This window comes from Glycine soja, chromosome 20, assembly GCF_004193775.1.
Source record: "Glycine soja cultivar W05 chromosome 20, ASM419377v2, whole genome shotgun sequence".
Classification (NCBI taxonomy): domain Eukaryota; kingdom Viridiplantae; phylum Streptophyta; class Magnoliopsida; order Fabales; family Fabaceae; genus Glycine; species Glycine soja.
This window is the reverse complement of record NC_041021.1, coordinates 11214551-11239413: the sequence shown is the minus strand read 5'-3', so window position 1 is coordinate 11239413 and position 24863 is coordinate 11214551. Positions and strand designations below refer to the sequence as shown.

General features: G+C 36.5%; 2 pseudogenes across 1 annotated transcript; both read left to right on the top strand.

Moving 5' to 3' along the window:
- Window positions 1–959: 959 nt before the first annotated feature.
- Window positions 960–21818, top strand: LOC114402849 (annotated as a pseudogene). Its single transcript, XR_003664536.1, has 20 exons — window positions 960–1175; window positions 2105–2411; window positions 3246–3380; window positions 3966–4097; window positions 11764–11847; window positions 11928–12026; window positions 12146–12237; window positions 15672–15744; window positions 15830–15982; window positions 16125–16244; window positions 16362–16415; window positions 17935–18018; window positions 18152–18226; window positions 18310–18441; window positions 18522–18647; window positions 18725–18832; window positions 19139–19201; window positions 19869–19943; window positions 21079–21269; window positions 21366–21818. The product of XR_003664536.1 is annotated as a gamma-tubulin complex component 2-like (transcript).
- A 373-nt stretch (window positions 21819–22191) lies between these two features.
- Window positions 22192–24280, top strand: LOC114402850 (annotated as a pseudogene).
- Window positions 24281–24863: the final 583 nt, after the last annotated feature.

Below are 24863 nucleotides of genomic sequence, written 5' to 3'. Positions count from 1 at the left end.
TTGCAATTTTATGTGCAATGTAAAGCTTAAATGTGCAAGTGTTTTCAGAATAAAAATGATGTTTCACTTTTTATTGAAAAATAAGCTTTTAGCTTGATTTATGAAATTAATTGAGTAATAATTCTACTTTAATGTTACATAAATCATAAAGTTTATGGAATACTCATTTGCTATCTAAAATTCATTGTATAGATTTTTTTTTTATTATTTTGAGTATGCACAATCAATATGTTAATGAATAAAAATTATATCTTTACCGTTATTTAATAGTGAAGGTTTAATGATTAGCTAATTGCTCGCTTATGCAAAGATATTTTCTCGTAAATAAAAAATAAAAACATAGTAATAAAAATATTTTCATTTTGAGGTAAAATAAATATTTTTAAAAGTTATATAATTTTGTATAATTAATTTTAGATATTATTTTTTAACAGACATCAGTTAATACCTTACCTACACATAATTAATCAACTTATGAACCTATTTTTGGTTTCAAATATGATTTTTAAAAGGATTTTTTAATATTTTTTTCCTAACACCAAATTATTGATGATGACTCCATTTTAAATTTATTCGACGTTATCCTCGTTGTGATTCTAATTACGACAATTAATATTTAACTTTTGAGATATTTACTGTAACTAAACACTTTCTTTAAAAATACTTTTTCTTTTATAAATATTGCAAGCATATCCTGATATGTTAATTCAAATTATAATTTTTTATACATTTTTTTAAAATAAACAAAAAAAAGATATATTACATTATGAAAATTATATTTAAATCTTTTCTTTTTAAAATAAAAAGTGCGGTCATAGAGAGTATTCCTTGTTGCTTGCGGAAGAAAAAGAAAGTACAGTCAGTGACGTGACATGAGTCTTGAGTTGTCAACGGAGTTAAATCTCAGCCCTTCATTCTTTTATAAAGCACGTGTCATGTGTTAATAAAACAAATGGAGATGTCCATTTTGTTCAGAAATGGAGAGGATCCGAACTCTCTCTCTGTCTCATCTTCGAATTCGAAGCAAACACAAACCCTAACTTTCGAGTTCTCTCGGTTCGTCCCATTGCACTGAGCCACAGAGCAATTCCGTCCACTCGAAGCAACTACGTCGCACTCGCGCCCTGGTCTCTTCATCTTTGATTCTCAGGTGCTTTTTTTTGCTACATTTTCAGGTGATTAAATACTCATGTTTTTTTTTTGTTTCAATTTCTTGTCTTTTTACTTTTCTGGTTGCTGCAACCCATGCCGTTCGTCCATTTTCTATTGCGTGTGAGAGAGACATTCATTTGTTTATCTTTGAAGTAGCATTCAGAATTTTAGTTTCTCTGTTGACCAAGCACTTTAATTAATAACACTACTGAATTGTTGTTGCTGTTGCACATAGGACTAAATCAATAGTTTTAGGAATTCTAATTGTTAGAATAGTTGTTTGGTTTAACTACATTTTTGGTCCCTGCAATTTAGATTTTTTCATTTCTGTTTCTGCAATTTTTTTTTTCTTTATTTTAGTCCTTACAAAATATGTTTGTTGTGTTTTCGTCCTTTAAGTGCTTTATATATCCCTTTTTTTATTGTTTAAAACACTTTTTTACTGTTCAAAGTATTATCTAAAATACTTTAAGGAAAAAAACAAAACAAACACATTTTGCAAAGACTAAAATGAAATAAAAAATTTCTAGGGACAAAAATTAAAAAGTATTAAATTGCAGGAACCAAAAATGTATTTAAACCTATTTGTTTTATTATATATCGCTTAGCTTTTATTAAGCTGTTTTTTCTGGTTGTATTTACCTACTCTATGTAGGCTGTAGGTGCCTAGGCTGTAACCTTTCTTCTACCTTTGTAAGTCAGCTGTTATATATTTGTGTATGTGTCTGGGTGTATTGAGTTGCCGAGAACTTAACTCTGCACTTCATCAATCTAATGTGTATCAGAAACCCTTCAACAATGTAGTCTCTAAATTTAACACTAATAAATTAAATTAAAATACAGTATATGTTTTTGAATGTTTTAGTTGCTTCTTTATGCATTTCTATTAAGCTACTAGTAGCCAAATACTTTGGTGCTTGGTTTTTGATAATTGTTTCTTTGACTGTTAAAGTTTGCAGCTATACTTGAAGATGTCATCTGTTTGAAGCTGTATATATATATATATATATATATATATATATATATATTTTTTTTTTTTTTTTTTTTATATAAATTTTTTAGTATATATTGGGCCAATTAGTGATCCACTGGTTGGACCACTGATCCACTGTCTCGACCCGCTCAGTGACCAGGCCGATTTTCACAACATTGGTTTCTTCTCTTTGCTCTCTTCGACCTGCACTTTCTCTTCCAAAATGAACCAAACTGCCATTGCCAACTTTGAAAAGGCAATAGGCTGTTACTCTCCATCGGTTCAGGTATCTCTCTTCTCTTCTCCTTTTTCTGCTATTTAATTACTCATGTTTTGATTTTCGTAACTAAATTGCCTCAAATTCACTTTTCAAAAGAAGCATTGTTCGATCCACTACTTTACTCTTTTTCTGTGTATGTGTGTTTCTCTCTCAGTTTTGGTGATTCGTTGTGAATTTCTGTTTAGGTTTTGGCTCTAGCTGACTGGTTTTGTTCTCTCAGAATGTGTTTATTGCGTGAATTGGTTGCGTGTTTCTGGTTGTTAATTATGGTAATTGGCTTTTGCTGCATACAATTTTGACCTATGTAAGGGGAAAATTAAAAAAAAAATTAAAAGAACTTCTACTGGAAATATGTGTATATCATTTTTTTGATGAGGAATGTGTGTCGTGGTGCTAGGAATCCAGAGAATGTTAGTTTTGGAAAGCCGAATTATGGAATTTAATTAATTGTTCTTTTTTATTTTTGTGGTAAGTGAGATGGCTAGTGAAGGTATTGGAAATGAATTACCAAAGGTTTTATTCTGCATTTGTGGCTTATATAACGTGTTTGTCTAGATTAGTTTATTTTGTGCTCTTAAAAGCTTATGATGAAATTGATGAGTGAACTTTTGACTGAGAAGCTATTTGTGTATACAAATTAAGTGATGCCAGATTTTACTTGGTAAAGTTCTAGGATTGTATTTTTACGTGTCCCCTTTTGTGTATGATTATATGTGTATGTGTATTCTGCTTTGTTGAAGTTTGTGTTTTGAAGTACTGTTGATATCTGCATTCATTGTCAGCTTAGAGTTTCATGCTTTAGTAGTTTCAGCTATTTGTTTGTTTTCTCCTGAAATGTAGGAGCTTATTGTTATTGATGATGTGCTCTCCGCCATGGTTGGCATTGAAGGACGTTACATCTTAATCAAAACAATTTGTGGAAAGAGTGATGATATTACTTTCCTGGTTGATCCGTCAATGGATTTGGCCCTACAGGTGAGATTTATCATAATGTTTGTGACCATATTTTAAGCTGCAATTTAGCAATTATAAAATTAGAGGTACTAAACCTCCACAGTTTGCTTTATTACCATAGTTTATGATAGGATATACAGGTTGCAAACTGCAAACCAAGCCAAATTGGAAACAAAAATGCTTTTTTTACAAATTTATAGGGTGTTCAATCTGTACAGTATCCTAACCTATTGCTTCACATCAAGGTGAAAGTTTTATATTACTTGTCTAGAATTTTCCTTCAGTGTTTGTAAATATTATTTAAATTTCGTAGACTTTGTTATGAAATGTGAAGCATGCATCTTCTAATTCAAATAATGCAATGTTTTTTTTTACTGAAATTATACCATGATTTAAGCAGAAGTTCAAATACAGTTTTTTTTTTCCCAACTATGTTTTCAAGTCTCTGCCATTGTTTGAAATTTTGTCCTGGAACTGTAAAAGTGCCCCCAAAACATGATTTTGGAACAGCATAAGGGGAATGCGTAATGGAACTATTTGAAAATAGTATGAGTTCAGATTATGGATAATCTAATGGCAAAGAATGATACAGTTTTTGTGTTGCAGGAGTTGGCAAAACGGATATTCCCTCTTTGCAAGAGCTTTCTGTTGATCAACCAGTTTGTGGAGTCAAGGTCTGAGTTCCAGAGTGGCCTGGTTAATCATGCCTTTTCTGCTGCACTGAGGGCACTTCTTCTCGTAGGTTTTCCTGAATAGTGAGTCAGTTGGTCTTACATTCTGCATGAAATGGTTGTTTGTTTCTTTACATCAGTGTTGTCAGATAGCAGCTATCGTGGTGCTATCACACTATAATGTAGCGGGTTTTAGGTAAAACGCAATCGCGACAGCGTCGCGTTGTGGACTCCACGAAAATCACAATGGTAGGTGCCTTACATGTTGCAGAATCTCATTGCACCACGGCTGTTGCGTTGTCGCTTTCCGACAAGGTTGAATCTGGAGAGAAATTGCATCAACAGCATTTAAGGTTCATTGGTTCATTTTGAAAGAAAGGAAACTGGGTCAGGTGCAGACTGCGGATTCGAGTTGTGTCTGCACAGCACTTCAGAGTTATTTTGGGCTCGTGGACAAGGTTTTTGGCTTTGTTAAAACTCACATGCAGTAGTCATGTGGGTTTTTAAAATTTTACTCTATTGGTTTTTAAAACATCAGAGTCAAATTTTATGCTTTTACTCTATTCTTTTTACTTTTCACTTATGGACTTGGGTGTTCTTCTAATAGGCCCAACAGTAGCATTTGACTTCTACTTCATGCAACTTTTCAGTTTTCCAGACCATTCTAGAACCTCTTAGTATTTCCACTCCTACTTCACGCAACTTTGCAGTTTTCAGGATCATTCTATAGTCACCGTGTAAACCCTTTCCTCCTCCAATTCTTAGTCACAATGTAAGCCCTTCAACCCTTCCCTCCTCTGATTCATAGTTGCCACGTAAACCCTTCCCTACCAAAACTTTCCAGCCTTCTTCATCCAGTACCTTTGTTTTTTTACAGGTAACAACTTTTTTTTCTTTCTTTTGTTTAATACTCCCCCTTCTTCTTCGTCCATGTCATATGTCTTATACCAGACCTTCTTATTATTCTGATTTTTAAAAAAAATCTCAGTATGGCAAATGAGGAATCATCAAATCCTCCTAGCACCGATCCTAGATAGAAATATTGCACTCAAGGACAAGGAAATAGTTGTGTGTGCAATTTCTGTGGCAAGGTTACACTTGAATTTAAGTGTGAGGAAATTTCACTCACATGACTCTTGATATTCATGTTTCAGCTTACAATTTATAGAGTACAAAGCATAAGAGAGAGAAAGGGGGAAAAGACAGCCTAGCCTAGTCTATGTGACAGCCTAGTCTAGTCTATGTCTGCTGACTTCTAAAACAAGGAAAAAATATTTAGTAATGATGCATACAAATCTGATTTAGAAACCCCAAAAGATATTCAACACTCCCCCTCAAGCTGGGAGCATATAGATCATATGCACCAAGCTTGGAACAAATAGACTGAATCCTAGGTCCTCGCAATGACTTAGTCAAAATATCTGCTGGCTGATCATTAGAGCTAATGAACTCAGTGATAATTTCTTTGGACAATAGCTTCTCCCGAATGAAATGACAGTCAATTTCTATGTGTTTGGTTCTCTCATGAAAGACTGGATTTGAAGCAATATGGAGAGCGGCTTGGTTATCACAATATAACTTCATCTGCCCAACTTCACAGAATCTCAATTCTTGAAGTAGTTGTTTGATCCACATAAGTTCACATGTAGCCATGACCATAGATCTATATTCAGCCTCTGCACTGGACCGGACAACAACAGTTTGCTTTTTGCTCTTCCAAGAGATAGCATTCCCTCCAATGGAAACACAATATCCGGATGTGGATCTCCTATCCATAGGACAACCAGCCCAATCTGCATCACAATACCCAGATACTTGTGTATTACCTTTGTCTTCATAAAGTAATCCTTGTCCTAGAGCTCTCTTAATGTATCTAAGAATACGCATAACAGCATTCCAATGATCAACACGAGGATTTTGCATAAATTGGCTCACCACTCCAACAACAAAGGAAATATCAGGTCTTGTAATGGTGAGATAAATGAGTTTTCCCACAAGTCTTCTATATCTCTCGGGATCAGGACACATTTCACTCTGATCTGTCAGGAGCTTCAGATTTGGATCCATAGGGCTATCAACAGGTCTACAATTTTGCATGCCTGTTTCCTCCAAAATGTCAAGGGCATACTTCCTCTGAGAGATCACAACACCATCTCCTGACTGAGCCACCTCAATACCAAGGAAGTACTTCAAATATCCCAGGTCTTTGGTCTGGAAATGACTGAATAAGTGCTCCTTTAGCTGAACAATCTTAGTAGCATCATTCCCTGTAATCACTATATCATCAACATATACTATCAAATAAACACATTTCCCAGGGGATGAATGACAATAAAAAGCAGAATGATCAGCCTCACTTCGTTTCAACCCAAAAAGTTGAACAATATGACTGAATTTACCAAACCAAGCCCAAGGGGATTGCTTCAACCCATAGAGAGATCGACGCAGCTTACAAACAAGACCATACTCCCCCTGAGCAACAAACCCAAGAGGTTGCTCCATATAAATCTCTTCCTCAAGATCACCATGGAGGAAAGCATTCTTAATGTCAAGCTGATGAAGAGGCCAATGATGCATGGCTGCCATAGCAAGAAACAAACGAACAGTGGTGATTTTAGCCACAGGAGAAAAGGTGTCACAATAATCAAGGCCATAAATCTGAGTATAGCCTTTAGCTACCAATCGAGCCTTAAGCCGATCAACCTCACCATTAGGCCCAACTTTAACTGCATAGACCCATCTACAACCCATAGTCTTCTTGCCAGGTGGAAGAGGAACAAGTTCCCAAGTACCATTATTTTCAAGGGCCTGCATTTCATCAATCATAGCCTGTCGCCATCCAGGATGACTAAGTGCCTCATGAACATTAGAAGGAACATGGTGTGAGGATAAAGAGAAAACAAAGGAAGAATATGAAGGAGACAAGCGATGGTAACTCAAAAAATTATAAATAGAATGAGGGTTGCGAGTGGATCGAGTACCTTTTCGGATGGCAATGGGCCAGGCTGACTCAGAGTGATGAGAGACAGGTGAGGAAGTAGGATCCATGGTTGGAGGACTAGTTGGAGAAGGATGAGAATCACGAGGGGAGGCTTCAGGTACTGTAGAATCAGCTGGCCGTGTTCTGTGATGATATGTAAGCAGAGGTGGAGAGACAACTTCAATTTAATTTGGTAGAGAAGATGGAACTTCATTGACATTTTGGTCGGAGTTACCTAGAGGACAAGGAATTGGCAGTACTTCCTGGAGAGAAGAAGAATGATCTACAGAGGATGAGAAGAAAGGTGTGTCTTCAAAGAAGGTTACATCTGTAGACATATAATATCGTCTTGTGATTGGAGAGTAGCATTTGTAACCCTTTTGAAGACGAGAATAACCCAAAAAGACACATTTTACTGACTTAGCTGAAAGTTTGTCTAAACCAGGGGAAAGATCATGGACAAAACAAGTACAACCAAACACTGTAGGAGAGACATGAAACAATGGGTCATGAGGAAAGATAATTGAGTGAGGAATTTGGTTTTCAAGAGAAGAAGAAGGCATCCTATTAATTAAGAAGCACGCAGTAAGTACTGCGTCTCCCCAGTGATGTGTAGGAACATTAGAATTTAACATTAGGGAACAAGCAGTTTCAAGAAGGTGACGATTTTTTCTTTCAGCTATGCCATTTTGTTGAGGTGTATGAGGACATGTGGACTGGCGTAGGATACCTTTTGAGGATAAAAAAGAGGAAAGATCATGAGAGAAATATTCTTTTGCATTATCACTTCTGAAAATCTTGATTGTTTTTCCAAATTGATTTTCAATCTCATTGCAAAATGACTTAAATATGGGCAAAAGTTCAGATCTATCTTTCATAAAATAAACCCAAGTACATCTGGAGAATTCATCAATGAAGGTTACAAAATATCGAAAATCAAAAGATGTAACACGACTTGGTCCCCAAATATCAGAATGAATGGTAGAAAAAGCCAAATCACATCTTTGTACAGTTTGAGGAAATGATGACCTAACATGTTTTCCTAGTTGACAAGACTCACAGTCTAAGACTTGAAGGCTTTTAAGACTAGGAACCATTATTTTCAGCTTGGATAAACTTGGGTGACCCAGACGATCATGCAAAAGTTTGGGTTTTGAGGATGCAAAACAGGATATCGGAGAGCTGGATTCTAAATAATACAGTCCTCGTGATTCACGTCCTTCTCCAATCAGTCGACCCGTCCCATGTTCCTGAATAACAAAGGAATTAGCGGTAAAGGTTACTGAACAATTTAATGAGCAAGTCAACTGACTTAATGAGATTAGATTATATGGACACTGAGGAACAAATAATACAGAATTTAATTTCAATGAAGGAGATAATGATACTTGACCACTTCCTTGAGACGTAACTTTGGACCCATTGACTACAGTAACAAGGTGAGGAATCTTTGGAAAGAAAATAGATGAAAAGGAGGACTTGTTACCAGAGATATGATCAGAGGCACCTGAGTCAAGTATCCAAGGGCTAGGACTTCCGATTGATTGAGAAACACATGCTGTTGAGAAACATGGTACTGATGAAGATGATGCTTGATTGCTGGATTTCTCGGACTTGAGCTTCAAATACTCTTGGTATTCCTCATCAGAAAACTTAGACTCAGATTTTTCTGACTTGGATACCTGTGCCACTTTGTCAGGGAAGCCATGCAAAGAGTAACAATTTTCTTGAGTGTGGCCCATCCTCTTACAATATGTGCATTGCGGACGTCCACTTCTTCCATTGCGGCCTCCTCTACTGTTACGGCCTCCCCCTCTCCCACGAGGTACCACCATGGCTGATGTTTCCATAGCATCAGTGAGATTTTCATCCTTCAACGCATGAGGTACACGGAGAAGCCTAGTAATGAGAGAATCCATCGATGGGACTTGATCTCCAGCTAGGACCTGATCACGTACATGATCAAAATCTGAGTGTAGACTCCTCAAGATAAGGACCATGTAGAACTTGTCCAGTTTCCTATTCACCTCTTCCAACGAATCAGCCACAAGAAACCTTCTCAACTCTTCTACTGCTGCCCGAGCTTTACCCATATGTGCAATCATGACATGGTTAGATTGCTTGAGAGCTGTAACTTTCACAGTCGCATCAAATAGGCTTTGAATATCGTTGGCGAAGATCTCTTGGGCCTTCTTCCAAAAAAGATGACATGTTTTAAAAGATCTGAGAATTTCCAAAACATCTGACTCGACCGATTGCCACAGAACAACACATAGTTGATAATCTACCTTCTCCCATTCAGGTTTCTTGTCGTTTGGAACAACATTGACGTTTTTCTCTAGGTGGTCATGGTACCCTTGACCAAGAAACCACAACTCAACTGAAGCAGACCACGATAAATAATTTTTCCAGTTGAGCTTGGCAGTTGCAATGGTTGGGGTTCCAGAAAATGAAAAAACAGGACCAGAAGTAGTCATTTTGACCCAAAAAAAAATTCTGGCGAGATTTCGGCGGCCGGAGTGCGGCGGCGGACGGTGGCCGGAGGTGGCGGACGGTGGCCGGAGGTAGCGGACGGTGGCGGCGGCGGCGACGGTGATGGCCGGAACCCGCTCTGATGCCAACTTGAATTTAAGTGTGAGGAAATTTCACTCACATGACTCTTGATATTCATGTTTCAGCTTACAATTTATAGAGTACAAAGCATAAGAGAGAGAAAGGGGGAAAAGACAGCCTAGCCTAGTCTATGTGACAGCCTAGTCTAGTCTATGTCTGCTGACTTCTAAAACAAGGAAAAAATATTTAGTAATGATGCATACAAATCTGATTTAGAAACCCCAAAAGATATTCAACAGTTACAAAAGGTGAAATTATTAGACAATAAGGATTATGATTATATTGGGGAAGGGACAGAGTGGAATGAATATATGTTTTCTTGATGCTTTTAGCTGTTTTTGATTATATGCCTTATTGGGACTTGTTTAGCTAATTAGCTTTTAGCTTATTTTGATCATGTGCCTCACTGGGACTTGTTTAGCTAATTAGCTTGTAGCTGTTTTTAGCTTTTTTTGATTATATTAGGGAAGGGGCAGAAGAGAATGAACATATTTTGTCTTGAACAATTTAACTTTTGAGATAATATTATGTTAATGTTTGTCATGCTTATTTTTATTTGCATATAGCATGCTTTTTTATACATATTTAATCGTTATATATATTCTATTTCAACCGCTATGTCGCTTCTGCTATTTGGCCGCAATGCTATCTACTAGATTCTATAGCGGATTTTTAGCTTTTTGCAATTTTCCGCGAACTGCTATTGACAACACTGCTTTATATATATGCATTCACTTTTGTAGCTGGAAACAGCCAATTGGGCTATGTTTTGAATATTTCTTGTATTGAGGTGTCTATTTCTGTATGGTTGAGCATTTTCATTTGACATTTAGATTGAGGTGTCAATAGGACACGTTTAATCATTTATGTTTGAAATTCAATAAATGATTACAAAAAAAAAAGGTGTCTCAATGCATGAGGCTCCCACCTAGTGGGGTCTTGAAAGGGTAGATGTACTCCGCCTTATTCCAGCATGGGGCAAGGTTGCTTCCTAAATTTGAATCCATGACCTTCAACTCTCACAAGGCAACAACCTTAATGTTGAGATCCCACATCAACTAGATATATGACCAGTGTAGTCCTTACCTTACAAGATGGATTTTTGGGGTTGAGTTAAGCCCTAAGCCCAAAATCTATGTTTATTAGCGCCTATCCTGGATTTGTGTTTGAGCAACCTGTATTTGTCTATGCCCTAAATGTGAAAACCTAGGCATGAAGGGGTGTTGTTATTGGGCCACCTGCATTTGTCCTGGCTCCAAATGTTTAGTTCTAGGCATGAGGGTGTGTTGAGATCCTGCATTACTATAGATATAACCAATTTAGTCCTTATAAGGCTTGGATAGTCCTCACCTTACAAGCCGGTTTTGTGGGGTTGATTTAGGCCCTAAACCAAATTATATGACTTATCGTTGCACCAGGGCCTGCCCTCCCAATAGAGGATCTCATAATGACCAAAATGAATGTCAGTTATGCTTGACCAAAGCAAATTATTGGGAATGCTTGCCTGTTCCTCATTACAAAACAAAAAATAGTAAGATGAAATTGATTAACAAGCAAAAGGGCAATGGTCAAAACAAAAAAATGGGGTGGGGTTGGGGTTGAGTAGACCAGTGACCAGATGGAAGTTACTGTTTATTGGCTACCATAAATTACTTTCTTTTGAAGCAGTCAGACTGGGCCATAAATTCTACTGTAAAACTGTTATTGTGTCTGATGGGCTAACTAGTCTTGCTTAAGGTAAGTCTGTAAGTGATGATTTTTAGGTTGATTCTGTTGAATACGATGCTGTTCTGTATTCTTATGCCTTTTATGTTGGAATTTTGTGCCAGAGCTTTGTGAATTGTGAATGATCATCTGACATACAAATTAAAAAAGATATTTGGGTAAATTTCATTTTATTATATTTGTTCTGTGCATAGTTTATCAAACAATGTACAAAATAAAAAGTTTTCCTGTAACTTGAGAAGTTATCCTGTGCTGTTCTCCTTGTGTTGTACCCTAGTTCACATCAAACGGACCCATAAAGTAACAATATTGATCTTTGCCTCTTTTGCATTTCTGCACATATCATATTGCTTTGATCAAAATACACTATTTGAATAAGAACCTACTTTTATCATCATGGGGTTATCTTTACCAGGATTACCAGGCTTTGGTGGCACAACTCGAACACCAATTTCGGCTTGGAAGGCTTTCCCTTCAAGGATTGTGGTTCTACTGTCAGGTACCGATTTGTCTTGACTGGAGTTAAATGTAAATATTTGCCAATTTCTTTCTAATGGTGCTTTCAATGATATTTTTCAGCCCGTGATGAGGTCAATGCAGGCATTATCCACTGTCATACAGAAGGCTTCAGTCAACAATATTTCTGGTTCTGCTGTTCTTAACTTACTGTAGAGCCAGGTAATGAAATTCCCTTGCAATTGCTACCGTTCTGTGTATATTTCAACTTTTCATTTAGTTTAACAAGTCAGTTTTTTTAAGCACTTTACTCTCTCCACTGGGGGTTCTGTTGTATCTAGGCAAAGGCTATGGCTGGAGACAATGCTGTCAGGATGATACTGGAGAAAATGACACAATGTGCAAGTAGTGCTTACATGAGCATATTAGAAAGGTCGCTCCTTGCTCTTCATTCTTGACTAGCAAATAAATAGGTTGTTTTCTTTAATTACAAATTTATCAATTCTGATTGTATTTATAATTTTACTTGTATCATTTTTCACAAATGATACAAGTAAAATTATATAGATGGATTGAGGTGGGAGGGAGGGAGGGAGATGTTTAAAGAAGGCCCTTGGTGCAAAAAAACAACAACAACAACAACAACGCCTTATCCCACTAGGTGGGGTCGGCTACATGGATCAACTTCCGCCATAATGTTCTATCAAGTACCATACTTCTATCCAAATCATTAAGTTCGAGATCCTTCTTGATAACCTCTCTTATAGTCTTTTTGGGTCTTCCTCTGCCTCGAATTGTTTGCCTTCTCTCCATCTGGTCTACTCTCCTCACTACAGAGTCTACCGGTCTTCTCTCTACATGCCCAAACCACCTAAGTCTATTTTCCACCATCTTCTCTACAATAGGCGCTACTCCAACCCTCTCTCTAATAGCTCCGTTTCTAATTTTATCCTGTCGAGTCTTACCACACATCCACCGCAACATCCTCATCTCCACTACACCTACTTTAGTCTCATGTTGGCTCTTGACCGCCCAACATTCTGTTCCGTACAAAATCGCCGGTCTTACCGCAGTCCGATAAAACTTTCCCTTTAGCTTGATCGGTACCTTTGCATCACATAACACCCCCGATGCTTTTCTCCATTTCATCCATCCTGCTTGAATGCGATGATTCACATCCCCTTCAATTTCTCCATCATCCTGTATTACAGACCCAAGATATTTAAACCGTGTGACTTGAGGGATAATATGGTCTCCTATTTTCACCTCTGAGTTAGATACCCTACTACTTTTGTTGAACTTACATTCCATATACTCCGATTTGCTTCTGCTTAGGCGAAAGCCATGTGTTTCTAGAGCTCGTCTCCAAGTTTCCAACCTCTCATTCAACTCCTCCCTCGACTCTCCAAGGAGGACTATGTCATCTGCAAAAAGCATGCATCTCGGCGCTATCTCTTGGATTTGTTCCGTGAGGACATCCAGAATTAAGGTAAAAAGGTAGGGGCTAAGGGTTGACCCTTGATGCAAACCAATTGTGATGGGAAAATCGTCTGACTCTCCACCCTGTGTCCTAACACTAGTCGATACCCTATCATACATATCTTGGATAGTTCGAATATATGCCACCCTAACCCCTTTCTTCTCTAGAGCTTTCCACAAAATCTCTCTAGGCACTCTATCATACGCTTTCTCCAAGTCAATAAAAATCAAGTGCAAGTCTTGTTGGTCCATGCGATATTGCTCCATCACCCGCCGTAATAAATAAATCGCTTCCATGGTCGACCTTCCCGGCATGAAATCAAATTGATTCTCAGTAACTTGAGTCTCCTTTCTTAATCTCCGTTCGATCACTCTTTCCCATAATTTCATGGTATGACTCATGAGCTTGATTCCCCTATAATTTGCACAGTTTTGTATATCCCCCTTGTTCTTATAGATTGGCACTAACGTGCTTCTCCTCCATTCCTCCGGCATGCGTTTTGACCTCATAATTTCATTAAAGAGTTTGGTGAGCCACTCAAGACCTCTATCTCCAAGAGTTTTCCACACTTCAATAGGTATGTTGTCTGGCCCCACCGCCTTACCGTTACTCATTCTTTTCAACGCTTCCTTTACTTCCTGTTTCTGAATCCGACGATAATACTTATAGTTCCGGTCCTCTTCTCTTGTGTCTAGACTGCTAGAGTCATATCCATATCCATCATTAAATAAGTTGTGGAAATACACCTTCCACCTTTCCTTGATATCTTTTTCATGCACTAAGACTTTGCCTTCTTCATCCTTAACACACTTTACGTGATCCAAATCTCTAGTCTTCCTCTCTCTACCCTTAGCAAGCCTATATATAGATCTTTCTCCGTCCCTGGTTCCTAGAGCTTGGTATAGTCCGTCAAAAGCTTGTGCTCTTGCCTCACTCACCGCCTTTTTGGTTTCATTTCTAGCTATCTTATACTTATCCCAAGTTTCAGAATTTCTACATCTAGACCACTCCTTGAAACACTCCTTTTTTACTCTAATTTTGCTCTGAACACTTTCATTCCACCACCCCGATTCTTTACCCCTAGGTCCAAAACCTCTGGATTCACCCAACGTCTCTTTAGCCACTTTAATAATCTCTTGGGACGTCTTGTTCCACATATCATTTGCACTTCCTTGTGATTGTCCACACCATCCCTCCCATATCTTTTGTTGGAAGATTCCTTGTTTCTCACCCTTCAAGTGCCACCATTTGATCCTTGGTGCTACCATAGGACTTCTTCTCTTTGCCCTATCTCTAATTCTTACATCCATAACCAAAACTCTATGTTGGGTAGTCAAGCTCTCTCCCGGGATAACTTTACAGTTCAAGCAATACTTCCTATTAGACTTCCTGATAAGGAAGAAATCTATCTGAGAACATGTCCCTCCACTTTTGTAAGTGATAAGATGTTCCTCTCTTTTCTTAAACCATGTATTGGCTATAGAAAGATCCAAAGCCTCCGAAAACTCCAAGATGGATTTACCCTCCCCATTCATCTCCCCTAGGCCAAAACCCCCATGCACCCCCTCAAAACCTCTATCCACGCTACCTACATGTCCATTGAGATCCCCTCCTAGGAAAACTTTCTCTCCTTGGGGTATATCCTGAAGTACCCCTTCTAGATCCTCCCAAAATTTTACCTTAAAGTGTTCTGCTAATCCAACCTGAGGTGCGTACCCACTAATAACATTAAAGGTGTCCTGTCCCACTACCAATTTTAAGGCTATGATACGATCTCCTACTCTTCTTACATCTACGACATCCTTCTTCCACTCCTTGTCCACAATAATCCCTACCCCATTTCTTGATCTGATTTTTTCCGTATACCACAGCTTAAATCCCGAGTTGTCTAATTTTTTCGCTTTTTCACCTGTCCACTTAGTTTCTTGTAGGCACATAAAATTGATCTTCCTCCTCACCATAACATCCACTATTTCCATAGATTTTTCAGTAAGTGTGCCTATATTCCATGTACCAAAGCGAATCCTCCTGTCATGAACTAGCTTCTTTACCCACACCCGTTCACGAAAATGTGGGAACCCTTGCTTACTTTTCACTACATCCGGGCGGCGATGCAGCGGCCCTTGCTCTTTTGACACTGTACTCGAGCCATACAGCGCGTTGCTTTCGGGCAACGACCTAGCATTCACATTATTACGTAATTGATCCATGTCATAGAGATTCGACAAAGTTTTACGTTGGCTGTCGAAAGCCTAACACAACCCTCTCCTTTTATCCGGGCTTCGCAAAAAATTACCATTGTCTTGTGTGCTCTTGTTATTAAGCTTTATTTTACTCTGTTTTCCATTTCACTTTCTTGTTCATTTGGGAATTGAACAATACTGAAGATGGGTTTACGAAGGTGTAATAGATGATCCTTATGGTGAATTTTTCATCGCAGAGGACAAATCTCTTCAAAAGGTAGATCAAAATCTTTATCACTTAGAACAGCCCAAAATATCAAAACTTGTTTTTTCATACTGTCTCAATTTAAATTTCTCTATAGGAGAGTCTCACTCAAGATTATGAAGCTAAGTATTGGCAACAACGTTACAGCCTCAAAGATGGAATTCCTAGTTTCCTTGCAAATATTGCAGGAGCAATTTTGACAACAAGAAAATATCTAAATGTCATGAGAGAATGTGGGCATACTGTTCGGGTTTGTCACTGTTATGTTTGTACTTTGCATGTACTATGCAAAATAAATTTCTTTTTTCCTCAGCCGTCAAGTATGTTGCTTATTAAATATATTATTGTTTTAAAAGTGATTGCTTCACTAAATTAATTATTTTTTACTTTAGGCCCCTCCATCAGAAAATTCAAAACTAATGAGTTTTGGCTCAAATCATCATTATCTTGAATGTATTAAGGCTGCTTATAACTTTGCAAGCAGTGAACTCTTGAATCTCATTAAGGAAAAGGTGAGTTTAATATAAATAAGGTGATAAGTTTCTCAGCTTATATTCTAATACTTTTGCTATAGCTATAGTTATTGTTAGAACATCCAAGTTCTGATGGTAAATTATGTTTTTGTTTAGTATGATCTTACAGGAAGGCTGCGTTCTATAAAACACTACCTTCTTCTTGATCAGGTATGATCATGATCATCTTTGTTAATTTCAAAGACACTAATTAGCTATCCTGGCAAAACAACAGGGGATATTAAGTGTTCTTTCAATTTTATTTTCAGTTGATATATTTCCACAAATAATTATAAACATGATACTTTGTTTTAACTTATTTTCCTTCACAAATTCTTGAAAGTATAAAATAAAGTGCCATTTTTGCAAAATTGCAATTATAAACACGAAGTATTAATTGAAAATGGAAAAAAAAAAAAAACAAACCAAATGCACCCTAAGCATAACTGGGCTATTTGTACTTTGAATGCATAAGTTTTGAATACAACAGAATGATAACCACAGTTCTAAATGCCAGATGTAATGTTTGTTCCTTGTACTTAATTTTCCTAAACAAACAATAATAATGGCATCCCCTCAAATGTTTGTTCCTCGTGCTTCATGAGATTAATAATGACATCCCCTCATGAAATTCAGTAATTAGATGGATTTGAACTTTTGAGGGGATGCCATTATTATTTGATAATTTTTGTTGGCTAGAAGTTACAAGATGGAAAAGGAGGACTGTAGGAAACTAGGAACAAACTAACCGGGATAATCAAGAATCAAGCGTGCACACACACACACACACTTGACAGTACCTAAAGTTATCAGGTTAAATATTCTTAGGGCTTTATGGAACAATTGAAGATGACATTATAATTATGTTAATAATAACTACTGTAGGCACTGCCATTTATAAAAGTGGTTTCTTGTAACTAACAAGTCAATTGAAAAGAAGGAAAAATACAGTGGAAAAGCATTCAGAAGCATTATAATGCTTGTCTATTTTGGAAATCGTTCCAAGAAAAGTTACTATGATTTCCAATGATCATAAGACCATTTGTTGCATGAGCACATGATAGGCCAAGTTTTGAATTGGGAAGTTGTTGCACAATCTTTTTATATTAAATTGGAATTAGGCAGTTATATGTTATGATGTAACATTTTTTTAATTAAAATGAAAACAGGAAACATTTTCTGAAATTAAACTCCCCCTTATGTATTTGTATTCTATGCAAGTGCTTGTATGCTGAAAAAAAAGCTTTTGCAAAATAGGAGTCTTTGTTTTGAACTTTCTGAGTTTTGGGTGTTAGATGATTTATTCATTGGAAGAAAATGTTCAGCTGATTTGACATACATAGGCAATGTAATTGTGTGAGTAAACCCGCAAATTAGTCCCTAAGATTGTATCTGTCAATCACTTTAGCCACTTTTGTCCCTTGTTAAAATTTATTCCCTAATTTTTTAAAAGGGCACTCTCCTTAGTCCTTTTGTATCTCATTTTTCACTAAATAAGAATCTTAAAAGTCGGGCTAAAGTGACTTACTCCAAAGACTAATTTAGGGGCTTACCTGTAATTGTACAGATCAGAGACTGGTTTTCTTCTTCCTTGCTGAAATCAATTCACAATGATAATATGTACACTTAAGAAACACCCTTTTTCTTGGCTTATTCTCATAGTATTATAATATAATACATGATTACACAGGGTGATTTCTTAGTACATTTTATGGATATTGCACGAGATGAACTGGCTAAAAAGCCTGATGAAGTCTCAGTTGAGAAGCTGCAGGTATAGTAATGAAATATCCTTGAATTTACCATAAAATTTTTATTCTCGTAGTAAATTTAAATTGACAATTGCCTATTTTAATTTTGAAAGGGACCTGGATTCTAATTATGTGCTTTTCCTCTCTGTTTTTTAGTCTCTTCTAGACCTTGCATTGCGTACTACAGCAGCTGCAGCAGATCCTTTTCATGAAGGCTTAACCTGTGTTGTGGCAAGTAACTAATTCAGCTTGTAAGAAACTCTTTTAGAGCTGTAAAATTCAGTTCACACATTTGGCAAACATTTCACTTTCAGGAAAGATCTTCTCTGATTAGAAGGTTGGGCACATTTAATGATCTTGAAGTTACTCAGAGAAATTCTGGCAACAATGTTCTGGAGGAGCCTGTTAGCATCACTGGCCTCGAAACATTTTCACTTAGTTACAAGGTCTTTTCTTCTCTATAAGTTTTTCTGAGTCTTCCTTGTGTTTGCATCATTCATTCTTCTATTTTTGGTTCTGGTTTCAGGTTCACTGGCCACTGTCTATAGTGTTATCACGTAAAGCCCTTACAAAGTACCAATTACTTTTTCGATTTCTTTTCCATTGTAAACATGTTGACCGTCAGTTATGTGGAGCTTGGCAAGTGCATCAAGTATGGCTATGACTGCCCTTACTTGACTTGTCGGTTGTATTCATCTCCTTTCGTATCATTTTGGTTCTATATTGTAGGGAGTTCGTGCTCTCAATACACGTGAAACTGCTATATCCAGATCATCTCTCCTTTGCCGGAGCATGCTTAAATTTATTAATAGCCTTTTGCACTATCTGACATTTGAGGCAAGCTTAATTTTTCTTTCTACTTTTATGCTACTCTTTTGGGCATCTTTCAATTTGACAGAAACTTTCCTTTTTCCATTGTATGTAATTAACATAAGTCTGCATGCTTTTAAATTGAAGTTATGGAATCTATATTTGTATTCAAATCATGATTTTGAATTGCAAAAGAATAACTTTTAGCTGGGTTGTTGACATTTATAGAATTGGGTACAAGTGTGTTGTGGTCTTCTCTTCTTATTGTTAATTCGGTGTCTAAAGCAGTTAGGCAGTTTTTTGGTTTGTGACTATTTATACCTTGTTTTTTAGGTTATTGAACCCAATTGGCATCTGATGTATAACAGACTTCAGTCGGCAAATAGCATAGATGAGGTAAGTTATTGTGGTCTTACATTTCAAAGCTGATGAATATCATTTATGTACAAAACTGGTGCTTGAATTTATTAATAGCCTTTTGCACTATCAAGTTGTTGGCTTTTTTTTTTTTTATATATAAGTCTAAGATTTTGTTAAAATGAAGTATGTATCTTTGCCCATTTACATAGTTAAGATCAAATTGGGTTATGGGCTTTCAGTCCCACATTGGAAGTATGGGATTTTGGTGGAGTTCATAAGACCTAGGGGTCTTCAATTACAATGGCCAGCATATCACTTATGTTGTAAATCAGTGGCATGAGTGGTGGTCCCGATATTGCAGTGCTCATCTAGGAGTAGTCAATGAGCTAGTGCATACAGCATAGCCATCCCTGTCTACTAGGGCTGTGAAGTGTGGTGGAATGTTAGGATCCAATTGGCAAAGTATGGAATTATTGAATTCTGGTGTGGAGTTTGTAAGGCCTTGAGCTCTCCAACTACAGTTGCTAACTTTGGTGATGTAGTTATTCCAAGGTTCCTGTCTGATGCAAAGTTATTAATTATTACACAGTTAGAAATTATATGCTATGCATATAAAAATAATGTGTATTTCTTTGTCTTTTTTTTTTCAGCTGGGTGGGGTGGTGGATGCTCGATAAAGTCTGATATTTTCTGTCTGAAACAGGTTATACAACAACATGATTTTTTCCTTGATAAATGTTTGAGAGAGTGTTTACTTCTTTTACCTGAGTTGCTGAAGGTTAGTTTCTGTTTGTTGTTTGTTTTACCGTTTTCATATTATTTTCTGTTTTTCACTCTAATGGTTATCCAATTACTGTTAAAACGTATCACTTTTCCCCAAGGAGATTTTGAAGTGAAAAATATATCTTAACTAAAAGCATCTTAATAGAAAACTACATGTATATAGGAAAAGCATATCCACTTACATATTTTGATTGCCAACATGGGAGGAGGGCCTTGATCAACTAAAATTCAGTTTATAACCAAAAGCGTAACCCAAATATATTTTGGTGGTCAGAAGCCATAATTAAGTTGTAAATAAAAAAATTGAAACATGAGAGATGAAACCCACATTTTTTGTTTGGTTAGCTCATATTTTGGTGGGCATCTACCAAAATTCCCTTTATCATGCAACATTTGTTTCTCAAGTTTGTAATAGGTAATACAATAAAACTGTACTTGGTTAGCACATATATTGGAGAAACATGTCGTGGATGATTGCTATAGTAAATTTTTTGTTTGGGTTGGAGAAAAAAATATCAATATAATGCCATATGGTTCAATGAATAACTAAACTGATTCAACCAGGTGACTGAACAAGATTTTCAGCTCATTGTCTGGTTCAGGCTATGAAACCTTAATATCTTTGGTTTTTGAATCAAACACAAGAATCAAGATTATGAAAAGCAATTATAATTTTAATTTGTAGTAAAAACTAAAGGAAAGGGGTTTGCATTAATATGTTAGTAATCTTACTACGCTACAATTTTTAAATTCCAGGATACTTTGTTTACCAAAAAAACCTAAACTTCTAATCCATCCTTTTTCACGTTGTATACAATAATACAAGCTATATTTAGCGCTTCATATACTATTACTAGCATGTCTGGGAATGTAGATGGCAAATGATGGATGTCCATTAACATCAAATTTTTCATTGGCTATTTACCTTGTGATACGTGTGTATAATACACTAATAATAAATTTACTATTTTATGAATGTGGAGTTTGATAAATCAGAAATGGTTTCTGCTTATTTTATTCACTTGATGAGGTGACTCTTCATTTTATGGTCAAAGTAAGTGAAGGTTGATGTGTTTTTTGTTAATTGGAAAGGTTTGTGACTTTTCATGATTGATGTTTCTCAAATGCAGAAGGTGGAGAGGCTTAAATCCATGTGCCTACAATATGCAGCAGCAACTCAATGGCTTATTTCTTCTTCTATTGAATTACATAACCCAGAAGAACCTATTGATGAATCAATTGGCTTGAATAAAGCCAAAGGGAAATCAGGTCAGGTCCTGAAGTCAACCACCAGAAATGTGGCAGTCACTGATTCTGTTCTGTAAGTCCAAAAACAATATTACATTTGTTGAACGTATTATTTATTTTATACTAATTATTTTATGTCATGTGAACATTCTGATCAAAATAATTGCAGCAAATTTGAGAAAGAGTTTAATACCGAGCTTCAGAGTCTTGGATCAATCTTGAGTAGTAACTCCCAGGCAGAGCCATATCTGTCTCATCTAGCACAATGGCTTCTTGGTGTTAAAAATGAAAAAAATGGTTTATGATGGGTTTTAACTTGGATTTAAGCAATTGTGTACAAGGTATTGTGATTTTCAAGTATAGGTGTTATTGACGTTCTCAAAAGGTTGCGTTTGTACCGATGTTTGAGAATAATGTTATTTTTTTTTTCTTGAGTGTTTTCTGGTACGTTTTTGCTAAAATTTGCTTAGCAATTATTTGGCCTTCGAAGGAAACAATTATTTGATGATATAGTCGTGTCCTGTGGTTTTCAGCTTGGTAGATAACTAGGAGTCATTAGTTATTTATTGTAAATACTGTACCGGCAAAGGTAACATTCTAAGATAAAAATATACTTTCAGTAAACACAATTCATTTTTTATAATTATGTTTAGAAAGAAATTAGGTCTAGGGTTGAATTTGTGCTATGAAAAGGTCTTAGTTAGAAGACAATTCATTTTTTATAATTATGTTTAGAAAGAAATTAGGTTTTTGCTGTTGGTTGGGAAATATTGTTATTACACACAAAAAGAAGTAATAAGCCAATAATGCCGAAAATATGGTGACAAGAACTATAATTGTGTTGTAAAATAAGTGTTACAAAAGAAACTATATAAAGGTTTTCAAGAATTTGTTGAAATTATTTACAATATTTTTGTGATTTGAATAGTTTAAATTAAAAAAATAATTGTAAAAATATCAAACGTTTAAACATTTTAATTTCTCATTTAATTTTAATAAAATAAGATTTATAATAGGATTTTAGAAGATATAACATTATTTTATCCTCTGGATTTGTAAATTCTGAATTTGCCTCCCTCTAATTGTTGGTTCTTGCTTTTGAAAGATTATTAGTACGGGGCTTGTTAGTAGACTAATACAAGTTAGAGTGTTGCTAGGTGCATCCAACATTTTTGTTGATGCACTCAACAATGTTTTTAAATGGTCAAAATGCCCCTAGCTTCTTTCTTCCTTAAAAATGTGATTTTTTTTAGAAATACAGTTTACTCCATTTTTGTTGGTTGTGCTTCTCTCGTTTTCTCTTTTTCGTGCGACATTGTCTCTGGTTCATGGGTTTGTTGAGAACGGTTAGGTGCGGTGAAGGTGAAGGTACCAACGTTGGGCATTGCAGTGGTTGGCGGTGGCAAACGAGGTATGCAGAAGGTGGTGCGTTTGTCGCGGACATACGGATCACTTCTGGATCAAGTTGATATGTAAGAGGCTTACGGATCAACTTGATCCGTAACATTGGCACACCAACTTCTGGATCAAGTTGATCCGTAAGAGACTTATTTTTGGGATTTGCAGTTTTTTGAATTTAGTTTCTTTTTTTTCTTTTAAATTACTAATTTTTTTGTATGATCATTTTTTGTTTGATTTGGTTAGATGAACGAAGATGAGTGGATGTATGAAATAATGTCTGAACGAGTGGATGTGGATTATGAAAATGCAGAAGCATGTGGTGCGAATGAACCACATGTTGATTGTTCGGATGCGTTCAACACTTCTCAGGTTATAATGTTAATGTTTGTCACAAATTTAATAAAATGAATACTGGTAGAAAACTTAAATTATGTGGATTTCTTTGTAGGTGTTTAAGTGCCGAGAGGATGTTTTACGGTGGGTTCGATCCGTGGCTCATGAAAATGGATTTGTGGCGGTGATTTTAAGGTCGGACACAAACACAGGTAGTAGAGGAAGGACTACGTTTGTGTTAATTGACTGTGAAAAGAGTGGCGAATATATGTGTAGGAAAAAAGAATTTATCAGAAGAGACACTAGGACTAGGAAATGTGGGTGTCCCTTCAAGCTTCGTTGCAAGCCAGTGGTTGGAGGAGAAGGCTGGATGGTAAAGTTGATTTGTAGAGTACATAATCATGAATTGGCCAAATCATTAGTTGGACATCCATATGCGGAGAGATTGACTAAAGCTGAAAAAACACTTATTGTTGATATGACGAAATCCATGGTGAAGTCAAGAAACATTCTGCTAACTCTGAAGGAACACAATGTCAATAGTTGTACGACGATTAAACAGATATACAATGCAAGAAGTGCATTCCGTTCTTTCTTGAGCTAAAGCGATCTTGAAATGCAACATCTGATGAAGCTTCTTGAACGTGATCAGTATATTCATTGGCACAAAATAAAGGATGAAGACGTGGTTCGTGATATCTTTTGGTGTCACCCTGATTCAGTGAAGTTAGTCAACGCATGTAATTTGGTGTTTTTGATAGACAACACCTACAAAACAAATCGGTATAGACTCCCACTGCTCGATTTTGTTGGGGTGACACCGACTGGGATGACATTCTCTGCCGGTTTTGCATATGTGGAGGGTGAACGTGTTAATAATTTGGTCAGGGCTTTACAATGCTTCTGAGACTTTTTTTTAAATTATGATGCCCTCCCTGGAGTTATTTTCACTGACAGAGACCAAACATTGATGAATGCAGTGAAGGATGTATTCCCTGAATGCACAAATTTGTTGTGCAGCTTTCACATAAACAATAATGTGAAGGTCAAATGTAAATTACTAATTGCGCAAAAAATGCTTGGGATTATGTCATGGATTGTTGGGGATCTCTGACTGATTGTTCTTTAGAACAACAGTTTGATGAATGCCTGAAGAAGTTCGAAATGGCTTGCGCACCTTGGCCAATGTTTGTTGACTATGTCAATGAAACATGGATAATACCACACAAGGAAAAATTTGTTTCCGCCTGGACTAATAAGGTGATGCACTTAGGAAACACAACAACAAACAGATATGAAACTAAACTATTTCTATTAACATTGACGAATTTATGGAATTGTATTATTGTATATGTTTATTTTTTTTTGTGTATTTGAAATGTAGGGTTGAATATGCTCACTCGTCTTTAAAAAGACTGTTACAAAATAGCATTGGAGACTTATGCAGTGTGTGGGATGCCATGAACAACATGATTATGTTGCAGCACACGGAGATTAAAGCATCATTTGAAACAAGTACACATGTCGTTGGACATGTGTTCAAAAAAACCTTATACAGGAGGCTGCTTGGAATGGTTTCAAGGTATGCTTTAAATCAGATTGCTGCTGAATTAGAACGTGTTGACTATGCTGGCAAGAATCCCTCAAGTTGTGGTTGCGTGGTGAGAACCACGCTTGGTCTTCCTTGTGCTTGTGAGTTATCCAAATATGTTGGTGGTTGCATCCCATTGGATTCAATCCATATGTTATGGAGGAGACTTAGTTATTCAGACCAAGGGCTATATGAGCCTGAGGTGGACATCAAGGACGTAATGGAAACAATATCCAAAAGATTTGAAGAACTTGATGTTTGTGGAAAGTTTACTCTAAGGACTAAACTTTGGGAAATTGCATACCCTGATTAGAATTCGATGTGTCCTCCTCCAACAAAGGT